Below are 18,966 nucleotides of genomic sequence, written 5' to 3'. Positions count from 1 at the left end.
CCTTATGGTTTACAGTGGGAACGCCCACGAGGCCCTGTAACATTTAAAACCAGGTCCCACCGAGATTTGAACTCGGATCGCTGGATTCAGAGTCCAGAGTGCTAACCATTACACCATGGAACCTCAGAAGAGCTCCCCCTGATCGCTGTAGAACGCTTTTGGAACGTGTTATTGCGTCTTTCTCATGTACTACAAAGAAGGCATGCATCAATACCAGTGACACAGAAGATAACACGTTAAAAATGCTAACTTTACGCGCCAACTTACTTGAATTAGTTAGCTGACTGGTCACAGTCGACAGCAGCTGTGGGAAATGCCAACTTTAGACATTGTTCTCAAGGAAATCCCACAAACAATTAATCCAGCACCAAATAGGGCTACTGGAGACAACAACAAACTGGCAAGTTTACACCTCACAGCTTGAGATTGTTGACCCACTGGCCTTTCGCATACAAACTCAAAAGTCGGGACCGTGATTGACTGCTATTAATTGCGGCGGGACCAAAGCTCCAATAAAAAGGCAAGTTGAGAAAGACAAACGAGACTATTCTTTGCTCAGGGAACAAAGTGCGCAAACAGAAATGAATAACGTTGCGCCTTGTACAGGGGTTATGTCAGAACTGCCAACACGCATATATTGCCGACTTTTCTTTCCAGATATCACGTTAGAAGAAACAGTTCCAGTGAAAAACACGGCATGTCAGAAGTGGGATTCGAACCCACGCCTCCAGGGGAGACTGCGACCTGAACGCAGCGCCTTAGACCGCTCGGCCATCCTGACCTTAAAAGGCTTTTGTCTTTCAGGGGAAATTCCAAAGTGTACGGGCAGACGGTACATTACATCTGCCATCATGTGACACATTATAGCGACTGTGCTGTCACATATCAATGCTCAACTTTTACGGTATCGCAGGGTCATCCAGTAAGGCGCTGCGTTGACAATACATGCAGGCACACATTCCTGGTTGGTTCATTCGTAGTCTATTCAACTTCTTTGTACATGTCTGCGACGGTTTTCAGACATCCAGCTCCTGGTGTATCTAAGTTTTCAACCAAGGCAACCAGGGCCTCCCCACCAGGCCGTAAAAACTGAAAAGTCCTTTCAGATGAGACGTGAAACGTCTTCAACACCCTCGTTAACCCGACCGTTGGCGCATCTCCCACTTGAAGATCAGCTTTTCAGCCAACGTTAGCCAAGTGAACCGCCCCAACGGCATTTCAGGCAATAGAAAGTCACAGAAACGCTCGGACACAGCCCATCATCCGACGTTGCAAAGCTGGCCGGACGGTGTTTCATGGCTGTTCAACCGCCCCACCGCTCGCAGTATGCTGGCCTTTCAACGATGAGCACAGACACCCAGACGCAGCAAGTTCGGTGAAGCCTCACTTTTGTGGTGAGAATGAGACAGAATCCAAAGTGTGCACAAATAATGTAACTGGAATCCATTTCACTCCTTCCTCTTCTATCACATTTGGAATCCCAAGTCTCTAGGGTTGATTGGACGACAGTGAACACCTGCTCGTATCGGGACTTAGGGGTACCTGGAACAACTGTGTTGCCACCTTATGGTTTACAGTGGGAACGCCCACGAGGCCCTGTAACATTTAAAACCAGGTCCCACCGAGATTTGAACTCGGATCGCTGGATTCAGAGTCCAGAGTGCTAACCATTACACCATGGAACCTCAGAAGAGCTCCCCCTGATCGCTGTAGAACGCTTTTGGAACGTGTTATTGCGTCTTTCTCATGTACTACAAAGAAGGCATGCATCAATACCAGTGACACAGAAGATAACACGTTAAAAATGCTAACTTTACGCGCCAACTTACTTGAATTAGTTAGCTGACTGGTCACAGTCGACAGCAGCTGTGGGAAATGCCAACTTTAGACATTGTTCTCAAGGAAATCCCACAAACAATTAATCCAGCACCAAATAGGGCTACTGGAGACAACAACAAACTGGCAAGTTTACACCTCACAGCTCGAGATTGTTGACCCACTGGCCTTTCGCATACAAACTCAAAAGTCGGGACCGTGATTGACTGCTATTAATTGCGGCGGGACCAAAGCTCCAATAAAAAGGCAAGTTGAGAAAGACAAACGAGACTATTCTTTGCTCAGGGAACAAAGTGCACAAACAGAAATGAATAACGTTGCGCCTTGTACAGGGGTTATGTCAGAACTGCCAACACGCATATATTGCCGACTTTTCTTTCCAGATATCACGTTAGAAGAAACAGTTCCAGTGAAAAACACGGCATGTCAGAAGTGGGATTCGAACCCACGCCTCCAGGGGAGACTGCGACCTGAACGCAGCGCCTTAGACCGCTCGGCCATCCTGACCTTAAAAGGCTTTTGTCTTTCAGGGGAAATTCCAAAGTGTACGGGCAGACGGTACATTACATCTGCCATCATGTGACACATTATAGCGACTGTGCTGTCACATATCAATGCTCAACTTTTACGGTATCGCAGGGTCATCCAGTAAGGCGCTGCGTTGACAATACATGCAGGCACACATTCCTGGTTGGTTCATTCGTAGTCTATTCAACTTCTTTGTACATGTCTGCGACGGTTTTCAGACATCCAGCTCCTGGTGTATCTAAGTTTTCAACCAAGGCAACCAGGGCCTCCCCACCAGGCCGTAAAAACTGAAAAGTCCTTTCAGATGAGACGTGAAACGTCTTCAACACCCTCGTTAACCCGACCGTTGGCGCATCTCCCACTTGAAGATCAGCTTTTCAGCCAACGTTAGCCAAGTGAACCGTCCCAACGGCATTTCAGGCAATAGAAAGTCACAGAAACGCTCGGACACAGCAAAGCTGGCCGGACGGTGTTTCATGGCTGTTCAACCGCCCCACCGCTCGCAGTATGCTGGCCTTTCAACGATGAGCACAGACACCCAGACGCAGCAAGTTCGGTGAAGCCTCACTTTTGCGGTGAGAATGAGACAGAATCCAAAGTGTGCACAAATAATGTAACTGGAATCCATTTCACTCCTTCCTCTTCTATCACATTTGGAATCCCAAGTCTCTAGGGTTGATTGGACGACAGTGAACACCTGCTCGTATCGGGACTTAGGGGTACCTGGAACAACTGTGTTGCCACCTTATGGTTTACAGTGGGAACGCCCACGAGGCCCTGTAACATTTAAAACCAGGTCCCACCGAGATTTGAACTCGGATCGCTGGATTCAGAGTCCAGAGTGCTAACCATTACACCATGGAACCTCAGAAGAGCTCCCCCTGATCGCTGTAGAACGCTTTTGGAACGTGTTATTGCGTCTTTCTCATGTACTACAAAGAAGGCATGCATCAATACCAGTGACACAGAAGATAACACGTTAAAAATGCTAACTTTACGCGCCAACTTACTTGAATTAGTTAGCTGACTGGTCACAGTCGACAGCAGCTGTGGGAAATGCCAACTTTAGACATTGTTCTCAAGGAAATCCCACAAACAATTAATCCAGCACCAAATAGGGCTACTGGAGACAACAACAAACTGGCAAGTTTACACCTCACAGCTCGAGATTGTTGACCCACTGGCCTTTCGCATACAAACTCAAAAGTCGGGACCGTGATTGACTGCTATTAATTGCGGCGGGACCAAAGCTCCAATAAAAAGGCAAGTTGAGAAAGACAAACGAGACTATTCTTTGCTCAGGGAACAAAGTGCGCAAACAGAAATGAATAACGTTGCGCCTTGTACAGGGGTTATGTCAGAACTGCCAACACGCATATATTGCCGACTTTTCTTTCCAGATATCACGTTAGAAGAAACAGTTCCAGTGAAAAACACGGCATGTCAGAAGTGGGATTCGAACCCACGCCTCCAGGGGAGACTGCGACCTGAACGCAGCGCCTTAGACCGCTCGGCCATCCTGACCTTAAAAGGCTTTTGTCTTTCAGGGGAAATTCCAAAGTGTACGGGCAGACGGTACATTACATCTGCCATCATGTGACACATTATAGCGACTGTGCTGTCACATATCAATGCTCAACTTTTACGGTATCGCAGGGTCATCCAGTAAGGCGCTGCGTTGACAATACATGCAGGCACACATTCCTGGTTGGTTCATTCGTAGTCTATTCAACTTCTTTGTACATGTCTGCGACGGTTTTCAGACATCCAGCTCCTGGTGTATCTAAGTTTTCAACCAAGGCAACCAGGGCCTCCCCACCAGGCCGTAAAAACTGAAAAGTCCTTTCAGATGAGACGTGAAACGTCTTCAACACCCTCGTTAACCCGACCGTTGGCGCATCTCCCACTTGAAGATCAGCTTTTCAGCCAACGTTAGCCAAGTGAACCGCCCCAACGGCATTTCAGGCAATAGAAAGTCACAGAAACGCTCGGACACAGCCCATCATCCGACGTTGCAAAGCTGGCCGGACGGTGTTTCATGGCTGTTCAACCGCCCCACCGCTCGCAGTATGCTGGCCTTTCAACGATGAGCACAGACACCCAGACGCAGCAAGTTCGGTGAAGCCTCACTTTTGTGGTGAGAATGAGACAGAATCCAAAGTGTGCACAAATAATGTAACTGGAATCCATTTCACTCCTTCCTCTTCTATCACATTTGGAATCCCAAGTCTCTAGGGTTGATTGGACGACAGTGAACACCTGCTCGTATCGGGACTTAGGGGTACCTGGAACAACTGTGTTGCCACCTTATGGTTTACAGTGGGAACGCCCACGAGGCCCTGTAACATTTAAAACCAGGTCCCACCGAGATTTGAACTCGGATCGCTGGATTCAGAGTCCAGAGTGCTAACCATTACACCATGGAACCTCAGAAGAGCTCCCCCTGATCGCTGTAGAACGCTTTTGGAACGTGTTATTGCGTCTTTCTCATGTACTACAAAGAAGGCATGCATCAATACCAGTGACACAGAAGATAACACGTTAAAAATGCTAACTTTACGCGCCAACTTACTTGAATTAGTTAGCTGACTGGTCACAGTCGACAGCAGCTGTGGGAAATGCCAACTTTAGACATTGTTCTCAAGGAAATCCCACAAACAATTAATCCAGCACCAAATAGGGCTACTGGAGACAACAACAAACTGGCAAGTTTACACCTCACAGCTCGAGATTGTTGACCCACTGGCCTTTCGCATACAAACTCAAAAGTCGGGACCGTGATTGACTGCTATTAATTGCGGCGGGACCAAAGCTCCAATAAAAAGGCAAGTTGAGAAAGACAAACGAGACTATTCTTTGCTCAGGGAACAAAGTGCGCAAACAGAAATGAATAACGTTGCGCCTTGTACAGGGGTTATGTCAGAACTGCCAACACGCATATATTGCCGACTTTTCTTTCCAGATATCACGTTAGAAGAAACAGTTCCAGTGAAAAACACGGCATGTCAGAAGTGGGATTCGAACCCACGCCTCCAGGGGAGACTGCGACCTGAACGCAGCGCCTTAGACCGCTCGGCCATCCTGACCTTAAAAGGCTTTTGTCTTTCAGGGGAAATTCCAAAGTGTACGGGCAGACGGTACATTACATCTGCCATCATGTGACACATTATAGCGACTGTGCTGTCACATATCAATGCTCAACTTTTACGGTATCGCAGGGTCATCCAGTAAGGCGCTGCGTTGACAATACATGCAGGCACACATTCCTGGTTGGTTCATTCGTAGTCTATTCAACTTCTTTGTACATGTCTGCGACGGTTTTCAGACATCCAGCTCCTGGTGTATCTAAGTTTTCAACCAAGGCAACCAGGGCCTCCCCACCAGGCCGTAAAAACTGAAAAGTCCTTTCAGATGAGACGTGAAACGTCTTCAACACCCTCGTTAACCCGACCGTTGGCGCATCTCCCACTTGAAGATCAGCTTTTCAGCCAACGTTAGCCAAGTGAACCGTCCCAACGGCATTTCAGGCAATAGAAAGTCACAGAAACGCTCGGACACAGCAAAGCTGGCCGGACGGTGTTTCATGGCTGTTCAACCGCCCCACCGCTCGCAGTATGCTGGCCTTTCAACGATGAGCACAGACACCCAGACGCAGCAAGTTCGGTGAAGCCTCACTTTTGCGGTGAGAATGAGACAGAATCCAAAGTGTGCACAAATAATGTAACTGGAATCCATTTCACTCCTTCCTCTTCTATCACATTTGGAATCCCAAGTCTCTAGGGTTGATTGGACGACAGTGAACACCTGCTCGTATCGGGACTTAGGGGTACCTGGAACAACTGTGTTGCCACCTTATGGTTTACAGTGGGAACGCCCACGAGGCCCTGTAACATTTAAAACCAGGTCCCACCGAGATTTGAACTCGGATCGCTGGATTCAGAGTCCAGAGTGCTAACCATTACACCATGGAACCTCAGAAGAGCTCCCCCTGATCGCTGTAGAACGCTTTTGGAACGTGTTATTGCGTCTTTCTCATGTACTACAAAGAAGGCATGCATCAATACCAGTGACACAGAAGATAACACGTTAAAAATGCTAACTTTACGCGCCAACTTACTTGAATTAGTTAGCTGACTGGTCACAGTCGACAGCAGCTGTGGGAAATGCCAACTTTAGACATTGTTCTCAAGGAAATCCCACAAACAATTAATCCAGCACCAAATAGGGCTACTGGAGACAACAACAAACTGGCAAGTTTACACCTCACAGCTCGAGATTGTTGACCCACTGGCCTTTCGCATACAAACTCAAAAGTCGGGACCGTGATTGACTGCTATTAATTGCGGCGGGACCAAAGCTCCAATAAAAAGGCAAGTTGAGAAAGACAAACGAGACTATTCTTTGCTCAGGGAACAAAGTGCGCAAACAGAAATGAATAACGTTGCGCCTTGTACAGGGGTTATGTCAGAACTGCCAACACGCATATATTGCCGACTTTTCTTTCCAGATATCACGTTAGAAGAAACAGTTCCAGTGAAAAACACGGCATGTCAGAAGTGGGATTCGAACCCACGCCTCCAGGGGAGACTGCGACCTGAACGCAGCGCCTTAGACCGCTCGGCCATCCTGACCTTAAAAGGCTTTTGTCTTTCAGGGGAAATTCCAAAGTGTACGGGCAGACGGTACATTACATCTGCCATCATGTGACACATTATAGCGACTGTGCTGTCACATATCAATGCTCAACTTTTACGGTATCGCAGGGTCATCCAGTAAGGCGCTGCGTTGACAATACATGCAGGCACACATTCCTGGTTGGTTCATTCGTAGTCTATTCAACTTCTTTGTACATGTCTGCGACGGTTTTCAGACATCCAGCTCCTGGTGTATCTAAGTTTTCAACCAAGGCAACCAGGGCCTCCCCACCAGGCCGTAAAAACTGAAAAGTCCTTTCAGATGAGACGTGAAACGTCTTCAACACCCTCGTTAACCCGACCGTTGGCGCATCTCCCACTTGAAGATCAGCTTTTCAGCCAACGTTAGCCAAGTGAACCGCCCCAACGGCATTTCAGGCAATAGAAAGTCACAGAAACGCTCGGACACAGCCCATCATCCGACGTTGCAAAGCTGGCCGGACGGTGTTTCATGGCTGTTCAACCGCCCCACCGCTCGCAGTATGCTGGCCTTTCAACGATGAGCACAGACACCCAGACGCAGCAAGTTCGGTGAAGCCTCACTTTTGTGGTGAGAATGAGACAGAATCCAAAGTGTGCACAAATAATGTAACTGGAATCCATTTCACTCCTTCCTCTTCTATCACATTTGGAATCCCAAGTCTCTAGGGTTGATTGGACGACAGTGAACACCTGCTCGTATCGGGACTTAGGGGTACCTGGAACAACTGTGTTGCCACCTTATGGTTTACAGTGGGAACGCCCACGAGGCCCTGTAACATTTAAAACCAGGTCCCACCGAGATTTGAACTCGGATCGCTGGATTCAGAGTCCAGAGTGCTAACCATTACACCATGGAACCTCAGAAGAGCTCCCCCTGATCGCTGTAGAACGCTTTTGGAACGTGTTATTGCGTCTTTCTCATGTACTACAAAGAAGGCATGCATCAATACCAGTGACACAGAAGATAACACGTTAAAAATGCTAACTTTACGCGCCAACTTACTTGAATTAGTTAGCTGACTGGTCACAGTCGACAGCAGCTGTGGGAAATGCCAACTTTAGACATTGTTCTCAAGGAAATCCCACAAACAATTAATCCAGCACCAAATAGGGCTACTGGAGACAACAACAAACTGGCAAGTTTACACCTCACAGCTCGAGATTGTTGACCCACTGGCCTTTCGCATACAAACTCAAAAGTCGGGACCGTGATTGACTGCTATTAATTGCGGCGGGACCAAAGCTCCAATAAAAAGGCAAGTTGAGAAAGACAAACGAGACTATTCTTTGCTCAGGGAACAAAGTGCGCAAACAGAAATGAATAACGTTGCGCCTTGTACAGGGGTTATGTCAGAACTGCCAACACGCATATATTGCCGACTTTTCTTTCCAGATATCACGTTAGAAGAAACAGTTCCAGTGAAAAACACGGCATGTCAGAAGTGGGATTCGAACCCACGCCTCCAGGGGAGACTGCAACCTGAACGCAGCGCCTTAGACCGCTCGGCCATCCTGACCTTAAAAGGCTTTTGTCTTTCAGGGGAAATTCCAAAGTGTACGGGCAGACGGTACATTACATCTGCCATCATGTGACACATTATAGCGACTGTGCTGTCACATATCAATGCTCAACTTTTACGGTATCGCAGGGTCATCCAGTAAGGCGCTGCGTTGACAATACATGCAGGCACACATTCCTGGTTGGTTCATTCGTAGTCTATTCAACTTCTTTGTACATGTCTGCGACGGTTTTCAGACATCCAGCTCCTGGTGTATCTAAGTTTTCAACCAAGGCAACCAGGGCCTCCCCACCAGGCCGTAAAAACTGAAAAGTCCTTTCAGATGAGACGTGAAACGTCTTCAACACCCTCGTTAACCCGACCGTTGGCGCATCTCCCACTTGAAGATCAGCTTTTCAGCCAACGTTAGCCAAGTGAACCGTCCCAACGGCATTTCAGGCAATAGAAAGTCACAGAAACGCTCGGACACAGCAAAGCTGGCCGGACGGTGTTTCATGGCTGTTCAACCGCCCCACCGCTCGCAGTATGCTGGCCTTTCAACGATGAGCACAGACACCCAGACGCAGCAAGTTCGGTGAAGCCTCACTTTTGCGGTGAGAATGAGACAGAATCCAAAGTGTGCACAAATAATGTAACTGGAATCCATTTCACTCCTTCCTCTTCTATCACATTTGGAATCCCAAGTCTCTAGGGTTGATTGGACGACAGTGAACACCTGCTCGTATCGGGACTTAGGGGTACCTGGAACAACTGTGTTGCCACCTTATGGTTTACAGTGGGAACGCCCACGAGGCCCTGTAACATTTAAAACCAGGTCCCACCGAGATTTGAACTCGGATCGCTGGATTCAGAGTCCAGAGTGCTAACCATTACACCATGGAACCTCAGAAGAGCTCCCCCTGATCGCTGTAGAACGCTTTTGGAACGTGTTATTGCGTCTTTCTCATGTACTACAAAGAAGGCATGCATCAATACCAGTGACACAGAAGATAACACGTTAAAAATGCTAACTTTACGCGCCAACTTACTTGAATTAGTTAGCTGACTGGTCACAGTCGACAGCAGCTGTGGGAAATGCCAACTTTAGACATTGTTCTCAAGGAAATCCCACAAACAATTAATCCAGCACCAAATAGGGCTACTGGAGACAACAACAAACTGGCAAGTTTACACCTCACAGCTCGAGATTGTTGACCCACTGGCCTTTCGCATACAAACTCAAAAGTCGGGACCGTGATTGACTGCTATTAATTGCGGCGGGACCAAAGCTCCAATAAAAAGGCAAGTTGAGAAAGACAAACGAGACTATTCTTTGCTCAGGGAACAAAGTGCGCAAACAGAAATGAATAACGTTGCGCCTTGTACAGGGGTTATGTCAGAACTGCCAACACGCATATATTGCCGACTTTTCTTTCCAGATATCACGTTAGAAGAAACAGTTCCAGTGAAAAACACGGCATGTCAGAAGTGGGATTCGAACCCACGCCTCCAGGGGAGACTGCGACCTGAACGCAGCGCCTTAGACCGCTCGGCCATCCTGACCTTAAAAGGCTTTTGTCTTTCAGGGGAAATTCCAAAGTGTACGGGCAGACGGTACATTACATCTGCCATCATGTGACACATTATAGCGACTGTGCTGTCACATATCAATGCTCAACTTTTACGGTATCGCAGGGTCATCCAGTAAGGCGCTGCGTTGACAATACATGCAGGCACACATTCCTGGTTGGTTCATTCGTAGTCTATTCAACTTCTTTGTACATGTCTGCGACGGTTTTCAGACATCCAGCTCCTGGTGTATCTAAGTTTTCAACCAAGGCAACCAGGGCCTCCCCACCAGGCCGTAAAAACTGAAAAGTCCTTTCAGATGAGACGTGAAACGTCTTCAACACCCTCGTTAACCCGACCGTTGGCGCATCTCCCACTTGAAGATCAGCTTTTCAGCCAACGTTAGCCAAGTGAACCGCCCCAACGGCATTTCAGGCAATAGAAAGTCACAGAAACGCTCGGACACAGCCCATCATCCGACGTTGCAAAGCTGGCCGGACGGTGTTTCATGGCTGTTCAACCGCCCCACCGCTCGCAGTATGCTGGCCTTTCAACGATGAGCACAGACACCCAGACGCAGCAAGTTCGGTGAAGCCTCACTTTTGTGGTGAGAATGAGACAGAATCCAAAGTGTGCACAAATAATGTAACTGGAATCCATTTCACTCCTTCCTCTTCTATCACATTTGGAATCCCAAGTCTCTAGGGTTGATTGGACGACAGTGAACACCTGCTCGTATCGGGACTTAGGGGTACCTGGAACAACTGTGTTGCCACCTTATGGTTTACAGTGGGAACGCCCACGAGGCCCTGTAACATTTAAAACCAGGTCCCACCGAGATTTGAACTCGGATCGCTGGATTCAGAGTCCAGAGTGCTAACCATTACACCATGGAACCTCAGAAGAGCTCCCCCTGATCGCTGTAGAACGCTTTTGGAACGTGTTATTGCGTCTTTCTCATGTACTACAAAGAAGGCATGCATCAATACCAGTGACACAGAAGATAACACGTTAAAAATGCTAACTTTACGCGCCAACTTACTTGAATTAGTTAGCTGACTGGTCACAGTCGACAGCAGCTGTGGGAAATGCCAACTTTAGACATTGTTCTCAAGGAAATCCCACAAACAATTAATCCAGCACCAAATAGGGCTACTGGAGACAACAACAAACTGGCAAGTTTACACCTCACAGCTCGAGATTGTTGACCCACTGGCCTTTCGCATACAAACTCAAAAGTCGGGACCGTGATTGACTGCTATTAATTGCGGCGGGACCAAAGCTCCAATAAAAAGGCAAGTTGAGAAAGACAAACGAGACTATTCTTTGCTCAGGGAACAAAGTGCGCAAACAGAAATGAATAACGTTGCGCCTTGTACAGGGGTTATGTCAGAACTGCCAACACGCATATATTGCCGACTTTTCTTTCCAGATATCACGTTAGAAGAAACAGTTCCAGTGAAAAACACGGCATGTCAGAAGTGGGATTCGAACCCACGCCTCCAGGGGAGACTGCGACCTGAACGCAGCGCCTTAGACCGCTCGGCCATCCTGACCTTAAAAGGCTTTTGTCTTTCAGGGGAAATTCCAAAGTGTACGGGCAGACGGTACATTACATCTGCCATCATGTGACACATTATAGCGACTGTGCTGTCACATATCAATGCTCAACTTTTACGGTATCGCAGGGTCATCCAGTAAGGCGCTGCGTTGACAATACATGCAGGCACACATTCCTGGTTGGTTCATTCGTAGTCTATTCAACTTCTTTGTACATGTCTGCGACGGTTTTCAGACATCCAGCTCCTGGTGTATCTAAGTTTTCAACCAAGGCAACCAGGGCCTCCCCACCAGGCCGTAAAAACTGAAAAGTCCTTTCAGATGAGACGTGAAACGTCTTCAACACCCTCGTTAACCCGACCGTTGGCGCATCTCCCACTTGAAGATCAGCTTTTCAGCCAACGTTAGCCAAGTGAACCGTCCCAACGGCATTTCAGGCAATAGAAAGTCACAGAAACGCTCGGACACAGCAAAGCTGGCCGGACGGTGTTTCATGGCTGTTCAACCGCCCCACCGCTCGCAGTATGCTGGCCTTTCAACGATGAGCACAGACACCCAGACGCAGCAAGTTCGGTGAAGCCTCACTTTTGCGGTGAGAATGAGACAGAATCCAAAGTGTGCACAAATAATGTAACTGGAATCCATTTCACTCCTTCCTCTTCTATCACATTTGGAATCCCAAGTCTCTAGGGTTGATTGGACGACAGTGAACACCTGCTCGTATCGGGACTTAGGGGTACCTGGAACAACTGTGTTGCCACCTTATGGTTTACAGTGGGAACGCCCACGAGGCCCTGTAACATTTAAAACCAGGTCCCACCGAGATTTGAACTCGGATCGCTGGATTCAGAGTCCAGAGTGCTAACCATTACACCATGGAACCTCAGAAGAGCTCCCCCTGATCGCTGTAGAACGCTTTTGGAACGTGTTATTGCGTCTTTCTCATGTACTACAAAGAAGGCATGCATCAATACCAGTGACACAGAAGATAACACGTTAAAAATGCTAACTTTACGCGCCAACTTACTTGAATTAGTTAGCTGACTGGTCACAGTCGACAGCAGCTGTGGGAAATGCCAACTTTAGACATTGTTCTCAAGGAAATCCCACAAACAATTAATCCAGCACCAAATAGGGCTACTGGAGACAACAACAAACTGGCAAGTTTACACCTCACAGCTCGAGATTGTTGATCCACTGGCCTTTCGCATACAAACTCAAAAGTCGGGACCGTGATTGACTGCTATTAATTGCGGCGGGACCAAAGCTCCAATAAAAAGGCAAGTTGAGAAAGACAAACGAGACTATTCTTTGCTCAGGGAACAAAGTGCGCAAACAGAAATGAATAACGTTGCGCCTTGTACAGGGGTTATGTCAGAACTGCCAACACGCATATATTGCCGACTTTTCTTTCCAGATATCACGTTAGAAGAAACAGTTCCAGTGAAAAACACGGCATGTCAGAAGTGGGATTCGAACCCACGCCTCCAGGGGAGACTGCGACCTGAACGCAGCGCCTTAGACCGCTCGGCCATCCTGACCTTAAAAGGCTTTTGTCTTTCAGGGGAAATTCCAAAGTGTACGGGCAGACGGTACATTACATCTGCCATCATGTGACACATTATAGCGACTGTGCTGTCACATATCAATGCTCAACTTTTACGGTATCGCAGGGTCATCCAGTAAGGCGCTGCGTTGACAATACATGCAGGCACACATTCCTGGTTGGTTCATTCGTAGTCTATTCAACTTCTTTGTACATGTCTGCGACGGTTTTCAGACATCCAGCTCCTGGTGTATCTAAGTTTTCAACCAAGGCAACCAGGGCCTCCCCACCAGGCCGTAAAAACTGAAAAGTCCTTTCAGATGAGACGTGAAACGTCTTCAACACCCTCGTTAACCCGACCGTTGGCGCATCTCCCACTTGAAGATCAGCTTTTCAGCCAACGTTAGCCAAGTGAACCGCCCCAACGGCATTTCAGGCAATAGAAAGTCACAGAAACGCTCGGACACAGCCCATCATCCGACGTTGCAAAGCTGGCCGGACGGTGTTTCATGGCTGTTCAACCGCCCCACCGCTCGCAGTATGCTGGCCTTTCAACGATGAGCACAGACACCCAGACGCAGCAAGTTCGGTGAAGCCTCACTTTTGTGGTGAGAATGAGACAGAATCCAAAGTGTGCACAAATAATGTAACTGGAATCCATTTCACTCCTTCCTCTTCTATCACATTTGGAATCCCAAGTCTCTAGGGTTGATTGGACGACAGTGAACACCTGCTCGTATCGGGACTTAGGGGTACCTGGAACAACTGTGTTGCCACCTTATGGTTTACAGTGGGAACGCCCACGAGGCCCTGTAACATTTAAAACCAGGTCCCACCGAGATTTGAACTCGGATCGCTGGATTCAGAGTCCAGAGTGCTAACCATTACACCATGGAACCTCAGAAGAGCTCCCCCTGATCGCTGTAGAACGCTTTTGGAACGTGTTATTGCGTCTTTCTCATGTACTACAAAGAAGGCATGCATCAATACCAGTGACACAGAAGATAACACGTTAAAAATGCTAACTTTACGCGCCAACTTACTTGAATTAGTTAGCTGACTGGTCACAGTCGACAGCAGCTGTGGGAAATGCCAACTTTAGACATTGTTCTCAAGGAAATCCCACAAACAATTAATCCAGCACCAAATAGGGCTACTGGAGACAACAACAAACTGGCAAGTTTACACCTCACAGCTTGAGATTGTTGACCCACTGGCCTTTCGCATACAAACTCAAAAGTCGGGACCGTGATTGACTGCTATTAATTGCGGCGGGACCAAAGCTCCAATAAAAAGGCAAGTTGAGAAAGACAAACGAGACTATTCTTTGCTCAGGGAACAAAGTGCGCAAACAGAAATGAATAACGTTGCGCCTTGTACAGGGGTTATGTCAGAACTGCCAACACGCATATATTGCCGACTTTTCTTTCCAGATATCACGTTAGAAGAAACAGTTCCAGTGAAAAACACGGCATGTCAGAAGTGGGATTCGAACCCACGCCTCCAGGGGAGACTGCGACCTGAACGCAGCGCCTTAGACCGCTCGGCCATCCTGACCTTAAAAGGCTTTTGTCTTTCAGGGGAAATTCCAAAGTGTACGGGCAGACGGTACATTACATCTGCCATCATGTGACACATTATAGCGACTGTGCTGTCACATATCAATGCTCAACTTTTACGGTATCGCAGGGTCATCCAGTAAGGCGCTGCGTTGACAATACATGCAGGCACACATTCCTGGTTGGTTCATTCGTAGTCTATTCAACTTCTTTGTACATGTCTGCGACGGTTTTCAGACATCCAGCTCCTGGTGTATCTAAGTTTTCAACCAAGGCAACCAGGGCCTCCCCACCAGGCCGTAAAAACTGAAAAGTCCTTTCAGATGAGACGTGAAACGTCTTCAACACCCTCGTTAACCCGACCGTTGGCGCATCTCCCACTTGAAGATCAGCTTTTCAGCCAACGTTAGCCAAGTGAACCGCCCCAACGGCATTTCAGGCAATAGAAAGTCACAGAAACGCTCGGACACAGCCCATCATCCGACGTTGCAAAGCTGGCCGGACGGTGTTTCATGGCTGTTCAACCGCCCCACCGCTCGCAGTATGCTGGCCTTTCAACGATGAGCACAGACACCCAGACGCAGCAAGTTCGGTGAAGCCTCACTTTTGTGGTGAGAATGAGACAGAATCCAAAGTGTGCACAAATAATGTAACTGGAATCCATTTCACTCCTTCCTCTTCTATCACATTTGGAATCCCAAGTCTCTAGGGTTGATTGGACGACAGTGAACACCTGCTCGTATCGGGACTTAGGGGTACCTGGAACAACTGTGTTGCCACCTTATGGTTTACAGTGGGAACGCCCACGAGGCCCTGTAACATTTAAAACCAGGTCCCACCGAGATTTGAACTCGGATCGCTGGATTCAGAGTCCAGAGTGCTAACCATTACACCATGGAACCTCAGAAGAGCTCCCCCTGATCGCTGTAGAACGCTTTTGGAACGTGTTATTGCGTCTTTCTCATGTACTACAAAGAAGGCATGCATCAATACCAGTGACACAGAAGATAACACGTTAAAAATGCTAACTTTACGCGCCAACTTACTTGAATTAGTTAGCTGACTGGTCACAGTCGACAGCAGCTGTGGGAAATGCCAACTTTAGACATTGTTCTCAAGGAAATCCCACAAACAATTAATCCAGCACCAAATAGGGCTACTGGAGACAACAACAAACTGGCAAGTTTACACCTCACAGCTTGAGATTGTTGACCCACTGGCCTTTCGCATACAAACTCAAAAGTCGGGACCGTGATTGACTGCTATTAATTGCGGCGGGACCAAAGCTCCAATAAAAAGGCAAGTTGAGAAAGACAAACGAGACTATTCTTTGCTCAGGGAACAAAGTGCGCAAACAGAAATGAATAACGTTGCGCCTTGTACAGGGGTTATGTCAGAACTGCCAACACGCATATATTGCCGACTTTTCTTTCCAGATATCACGTTAGAAGAAACAGTTCCAGTGAAAGACACGGCATGTCAGAAGTGGGATTCGAACCCACGCCTCCAGGGGAGACTGCGACCTGAACGCAGCGCCTTAGACCGCTCGGCCATCCTGACCTTAAAAGGCTTTTGTCTTTCAGGGGAAATTCCAAAGTGTACGGGCAGACGGTACATTACATCTGCCATCATGTGACACATTATAGCGACTGTGCTGTCACATATCAATGCTCAACTTTTACGGTATCGCAGGGTCATCCAGTAAGGCGCTGCGTTGACAATACATGCAGGCACACATTCCTGGTTGGTTCATTCGTAGTCTATTCAACTTCTTTGTACATGTCTGCGACGGTTTTCAGACATCCAGCTCCTGGTGTATCTAAGTTTTCAACCAAGGCAACCAGGGCCTCCCCACCAGGCCGTAAAAACTGAAAAGTCCTTTCAGATGAGACGTGAAACGTCTTCAACACCCTCGTTAACCCGACCGTTGGCGCATCTCCCACTTGAAGATCAGCTTTTCAGCCAACGTTAGCCAAGTGAACCGTCCCAACGGCATTTCAGGCAATAGAAAGTCACAGAAACGCTCGGACACAGCAAAGCTGGCCGGACGGTGTTTCATGGCTGTTCAACCGCCCCACCGCTCGCAGTATGCTGGCCTTTCAACGATGAGCACAGACACCCAGACGCAGCAAGTTCGGTGAAGCCTCACTTTTGCGGTGAGAATGAGACAGAATCCAAAGTGTGCACAAATAATGTAACTGGAATCCATTTCACTCCTTCCTCTTCTATCACATTTGGAATCCCAAGTCTCTAGGGTTGATTGGACGACAGTGAACACCTGCTCGTATCGGGACTTAGGGGTACCTGGAACAACTGTGTTGCCACCTTATGGTTTACAGTGGGAACGCCCACGAGGCCCTGTAACATTTAAAACCAGGTCCCACCGAGATTTGAACTCGGATCGCTGGATTCAGAGTCCAGAGTGCTAACCATTACACCATGGAACCTCAGAAGAGCTCCCCCTGATCGCTGTAGAACGCTTTTGGAACGTGTTATTGCGTCTTTCTCATGTACTACAAAGAAGGCATGCATCAATACCAGTGACACAGAAGATAACACGTTAAAAATGCTAACTTTACGCGCCAACTTACTTGAATTAGTTAGCTGACTGGTCACAGTCGACAGCAGCTGTGGGAAATGCCAACTTTAGACATTGTTCTCAAGGAAATCCCACAAACAATTAATCCAGCACCAAATAGGGCTACTGGAGACAACAACAAACTGGCAAGTTTACACCTCACAGCTCGAGATTGTTGACCCACTGGCCTTTCGCATACAAACTCAAAAGTCGGGACCGTGATTGACTGCTATTAATTGCGGCGGGACCAAAGCTCCAATAAAAAGGCAAGTTGAGAAAGACAAACGAGACTATTCTTTGCTCAGGGAACAAAGTGCGCAAACAGAAATGAATAACGTTGCGCCTTGTACAGGGGTTATGTCAGAACTGCCAACACGCATATATTGCCGACTTTTCTTTCCAGATATCACGTTAGAAGAAACAGTTCCAGTGAAAAACACGGCATGTCAGAAGTGGGATTCGAACCCACGCCTCCAGGGGAGACTGCGACCTGAACGCAGCGCCTTAGACCGCTCGGCCATCCTGACCTTAAAAGGCTTTTGTCTTTCAGGGGAAATTCCAAAGTGTACGGGCAGACGGTACATTACATCTGCCATCATGTGACACATTATAGCGACTGTGCTGTCACATATCAATGCTCAACTTTTACGGTATCGCAGGGTCATCCAGTAAGGCGCTGCGTTGACAATACATGCAGGCACACATTCCTGGTTGGTTCATTCGTAGTCTATTCAACTTCTTTGTACATGTCTGCGACGGTTTTCAGACATCCAGCTCCTGGTGTATCTAAGTTTTCAACCAAGGCAACCAGGGCCTCCCCACCAGGCCGTAAAAACTGAAAAGTCCTTTCAGATGAGACGTGAAACGTCTTCAACACCCTCGTTAACCCGACCGTTGGCGCATCTCCCACTTGAAGATCAGCTTTTCAGCCAACGTTAGCCAAGTGAACCGTCCCAACGGCATTTCAGGCAATAGAAAGTCACAGAAACGCTCGGACACAGCAAAGCTGGCCGGACGGTGTTTCATGGCTGTTCAACCGCCCCACCGCTCGCAGTATGCTGGCCTTTCAACGATGAGCACAGACACCCAGACGCAGCAAGTTCGGTGAAGCCTCACTTTTGCGGTGAGAATGAGACAGAATCCAAAGTGTGCACAAATAATGTAACTGGAATCCATTTCACTCCTTCCTCTTCTATCACATTTGGAATCCCAAGTCTCTAGGGTTGATTGGACGACAGTGAACACCTGCTCGTATCGGGACTTAGGGGTACCTGGAACAACTGTGTTGCCACCTTATGGTTTACAGTGGGAACGCCCACGAGGCCCTGTAACATTTAAAACCAGGTCCCACCGAGATTTGAACTCGGATCGCTGGATTCAGAGTCCAGAGTGCTAACCATTACACCATGGAACCTCAGAAGAGCTCCCCCTGATCGCTGTAGAACGCTTTTGGAACGTGTTATTGCGTCTTTCTCATGTACTACAAAGAAGGCATGCATCAATACCAGTGACACAGAAGATAACACGTTAAAAATGCTAACTTTACGCGCCAACTTACTTGAATTAGTTAGCTGACTGGTCACAGTCGACAGCAGCTGTGGGAAATGCCAACTTT

General features: G+C 47.8%; 25 non-coding genes across 25 annotated transcripts; all 25 read right to left on the bottom strand.

Annotated features, from left to right (window-relative positions):
- Nucleotides 1-51: 51 nt before the first annotated feature.
- trnaq-cug (transfer RNA glutamine (anticodon CUG)) lies at nt 52-123 on the bottom strand. The gene has a single exon. It is a non-coding gene; the product is annotated as a tRNA-Gln (tRNA).
- A 575-nt stretch (nt 124-698) lies between these two features.
- trnal-cag (transfer RNA leucine (anticodon CAG)) lies at nt 699-781 on the bottom strand. Its single transcript has one exon. It is a non-coding gene; the product is annotated as a tRNA-Leu (tRNA).
- An 832-nt stretch (nt 782-1,613) lies between these two features.
- On the bottom strand, nt 1,614-1,685 carry trnaq-cug (transfer RNA glutamine (anticodon CUG)). The gene has a single exon. It is a non-coding gene; the product is annotated as a tRNA-Gln (tRNA).
- Nucleotides 1,686-2,260: 575 nt separating this feature from the next.
- trnal-cag (transfer RNA leucine (anticodon CAG)) lies at nt 2,261-2,343 on the bottom strand. Its single transcript has one exon. It is a non-coding gene; the product is annotated as a tRNA-Leu (tRNA).
- Nucleotides 2,344-3,158: 815 nt separating this feature from the next.
- On the bottom strand, nt 3,159-3,230 carry trnaq-cug (transfer RNA glutamine (anticodon CUG)). Its single transcript has one exon. It is a non-coding gene; the product is annotated as a tRNA-Gln (tRNA).
- Nucleotides 3,231-3,805: 575 nt separating this feature from the next.
- On the bottom strand, nt 3,806-3,888 carry trnal-cag (transfer RNA leucine (anticodon CAG)). The gene has a single exon. It is a non-coding gene; the product is annotated as a tRNA-Leu (tRNA).
- An 832-nt stretch (nt 3,889-4,720) lies between these two features.
- trnaq-cug (transfer RNA glutamine (anticodon CUG)) lies at nt 4,721-4,792 on the bottom strand. Its single transcript has one exon. It is a non-coding gene; the product is annotated as a tRNA-Gln (tRNA).
- A 575-nt stretch (nt 4,793-5,367) lies between these two features.
- Nucleotides 5,368-5,450, bottom strand: trnal-cag (transfer RNA leucine (anticodon CAG)). The gene has a single exon. It is a non-coding gene; the product is annotated as a tRNA-Leu (tRNA).
- An 815-nt stretch (nt 5,451-6,265) lies between these two features.
- On the bottom strand, nt 6,266-6,337 carry trnaq-cug (transfer RNA glutamine (anticodon CUG)). The gene has a single exon. It is a non-coding gene; the product is annotated as a tRNA-Gln (tRNA).
- Nucleotides 6,338-6,912: 575 nt separating this feature from the next.
- Nucleotides 6,913-6,995, bottom strand: trnal-cag (transfer RNA leucine (anticodon CAG)). Its single transcript has one exon. It is a non-coding gene; the product is annotated as a tRNA-Leu (tRNA).
- Nucleotides 6,996-7,827: 832 nt separating this feature from the next.
- trnaq-cug (transfer RNA glutamine (anticodon CUG)) lies at nt 7,828-7,899 on the bottom strand. Its single transcript has one exon. It is a non-coding gene; the product is annotated as a tRNA-Gln (tRNA).
- A 575-nt stretch (nt 7,900-8,474) lies between these two features.
- trnal-cag (transfer RNA leucine (anticodon CAG)) lies at nt 8,475-8,557 on the bottom strand. The gene has a single exon. It is a non-coding gene; the product is annotated as a tRNA-Leu (tRNA).
- An 815-nt stretch (nt 8,558-9,372) lies between these two features.
- Nucleotides 9,373-9,444, bottom strand: trnaq-cug (transfer RNA glutamine (anticodon CUG)). Its single transcript has one exon. It is a non-coding gene; the product is annotated as a tRNA-Gln (tRNA).
- A 575-nt stretch (nt 9,445-10,019) lies between these two features.
- trnal-cag (transfer RNA leucine (anticodon CAG)) lies at nt 10,020-10,102 on the bottom strand. Its single transcript has one exon. It is a non-coding gene; the product is annotated as a tRNA-Leu (tRNA).
- An 832-nt stretch (nt 10,103-10,934) lies between these two features.
- trnaq-cug (transfer RNA glutamine (anticodon CUG)) lies at nt 10,935-11,006 on the bottom strand. The gene has a single exon. It is a non-coding gene; the product is annotated as a tRNA-Gln (tRNA).
- Nucleotides 11,007-11,581: 575 nt separating this feature from the next.
- trnal-cag (transfer RNA leucine (anticodon CAG)) lies at nt 11,582-11,664 on the bottom strand. The gene has a single exon. It is a non-coding gene; the product is annotated as a tRNA-Leu (tRNA).
- An 815-nt stretch (nt 11,665-12,479) lies between these two features.
- On the bottom strand, nt 12,480-12,551 carry trnaq-cug (transfer RNA glutamine (anticodon CUG)). Its single transcript has one exon. It is a non-coding gene; the product is annotated as a tRNA-Gln (tRNA).
- Nucleotides 12,552-13,126: 575 nt separating this feature from the next.
- trnal-cag (transfer RNA leucine (anticodon CAG)) lies at nt 13,127-13,209 on the bottom strand. The gene has a single exon. It is a non-coding gene; the product is annotated as a tRNA-Leu (tRNA).
- Nucleotides 13,210-14,041: 832 nt separating this feature from the next.
- trnaq-cug (transfer RNA glutamine (anticodon CUG)) lies at nt 14,042-14,113 on the bottom strand. Its single transcript has one exon. It is a non-coding gene; the product is annotated as a tRNA-Gln (tRNA).
- A 575-nt stretch (nt 14,114-14,688) lies between these two features.
- trnal-cag (transfer RNA leucine (anticodon CAG)) lies at nt 14,689-14,771 on the bottom strand. Its single transcript has one exon. It is a non-coding gene; the product is annotated as a tRNA-Leu (tRNA).
- An 832-nt stretch (nt 14,772-15,603) lies between these two features.
- Nucleotides 15,604-15,675, bottom strand: trnaq-cug (transfer RNA glutamine (anticodon CUG)). Its single transcript has one exon. It is a non-coding gene; the product is annotated as a tRNA-Gln (tRNA).
- A 575-nt stretch (nt 15,676-16,250) lies between these two features.
- Nucleotides 16,251-16,333, bottom strand: trnal-cag (transfer RNA leucine (anticodon CAG)). The gene has a single exon. It is a non-coding gene; the product is annotated as a tRNA-Leu (tRNA).
- Nucleotides 16,334-17,148: 815 nt separating this feature from the next.
- trnaq-cug (transfer RNA glutamine (anticodon CUG)) lies at nt 17,149-17,220 on the bottom strand. Its single transcript has one exon. It is a non-coding gene; the product is annotated as a tRNA-Gln (tRNA).
- A 575-nt stretch (nt 17,221-17,795) lies between these two features.
- Nucleotides 17,796-17,878, bottom strand: trnal-cag (transfer RNA leucine (anticodon CAG)). The gene has a single exon. It is a non-coding gene; the product is annotated as a tRNA-Leu (tRNA).
- An 815-nt stretch (nt 17,879-18,693) lies between these two features.
- On the bottom strand, nt 18,694-18,765 carry trnaq-cug (transfer RNA glutamine (anticodon CUG)). The gene has a single exon. It is a non-coding gene; the product is annotated as a tRNA-Gln (tRNA).
- Nucleotides 18,766-18,966: the final 201 nt, after the last annotated feature.

Source organism: Pagrus major, chromosome 24 (assembly GCF_040436345.1).
Source record: "Pagrus major chromosome 24, Pma_NU_1.0".
NCBI classification, from domain to species: domain Eukaryota; kingdom Metazoa; phylum Chordata; class Actinopteri; order Spariformes; family Sparidae; genus Pagrus; species Pagrus major.
The sequence above is the reverse complement of the archived record's forward strand: the minus strand, read 5'-3'. Positions and strand labels throughout refer to the sequence as shown.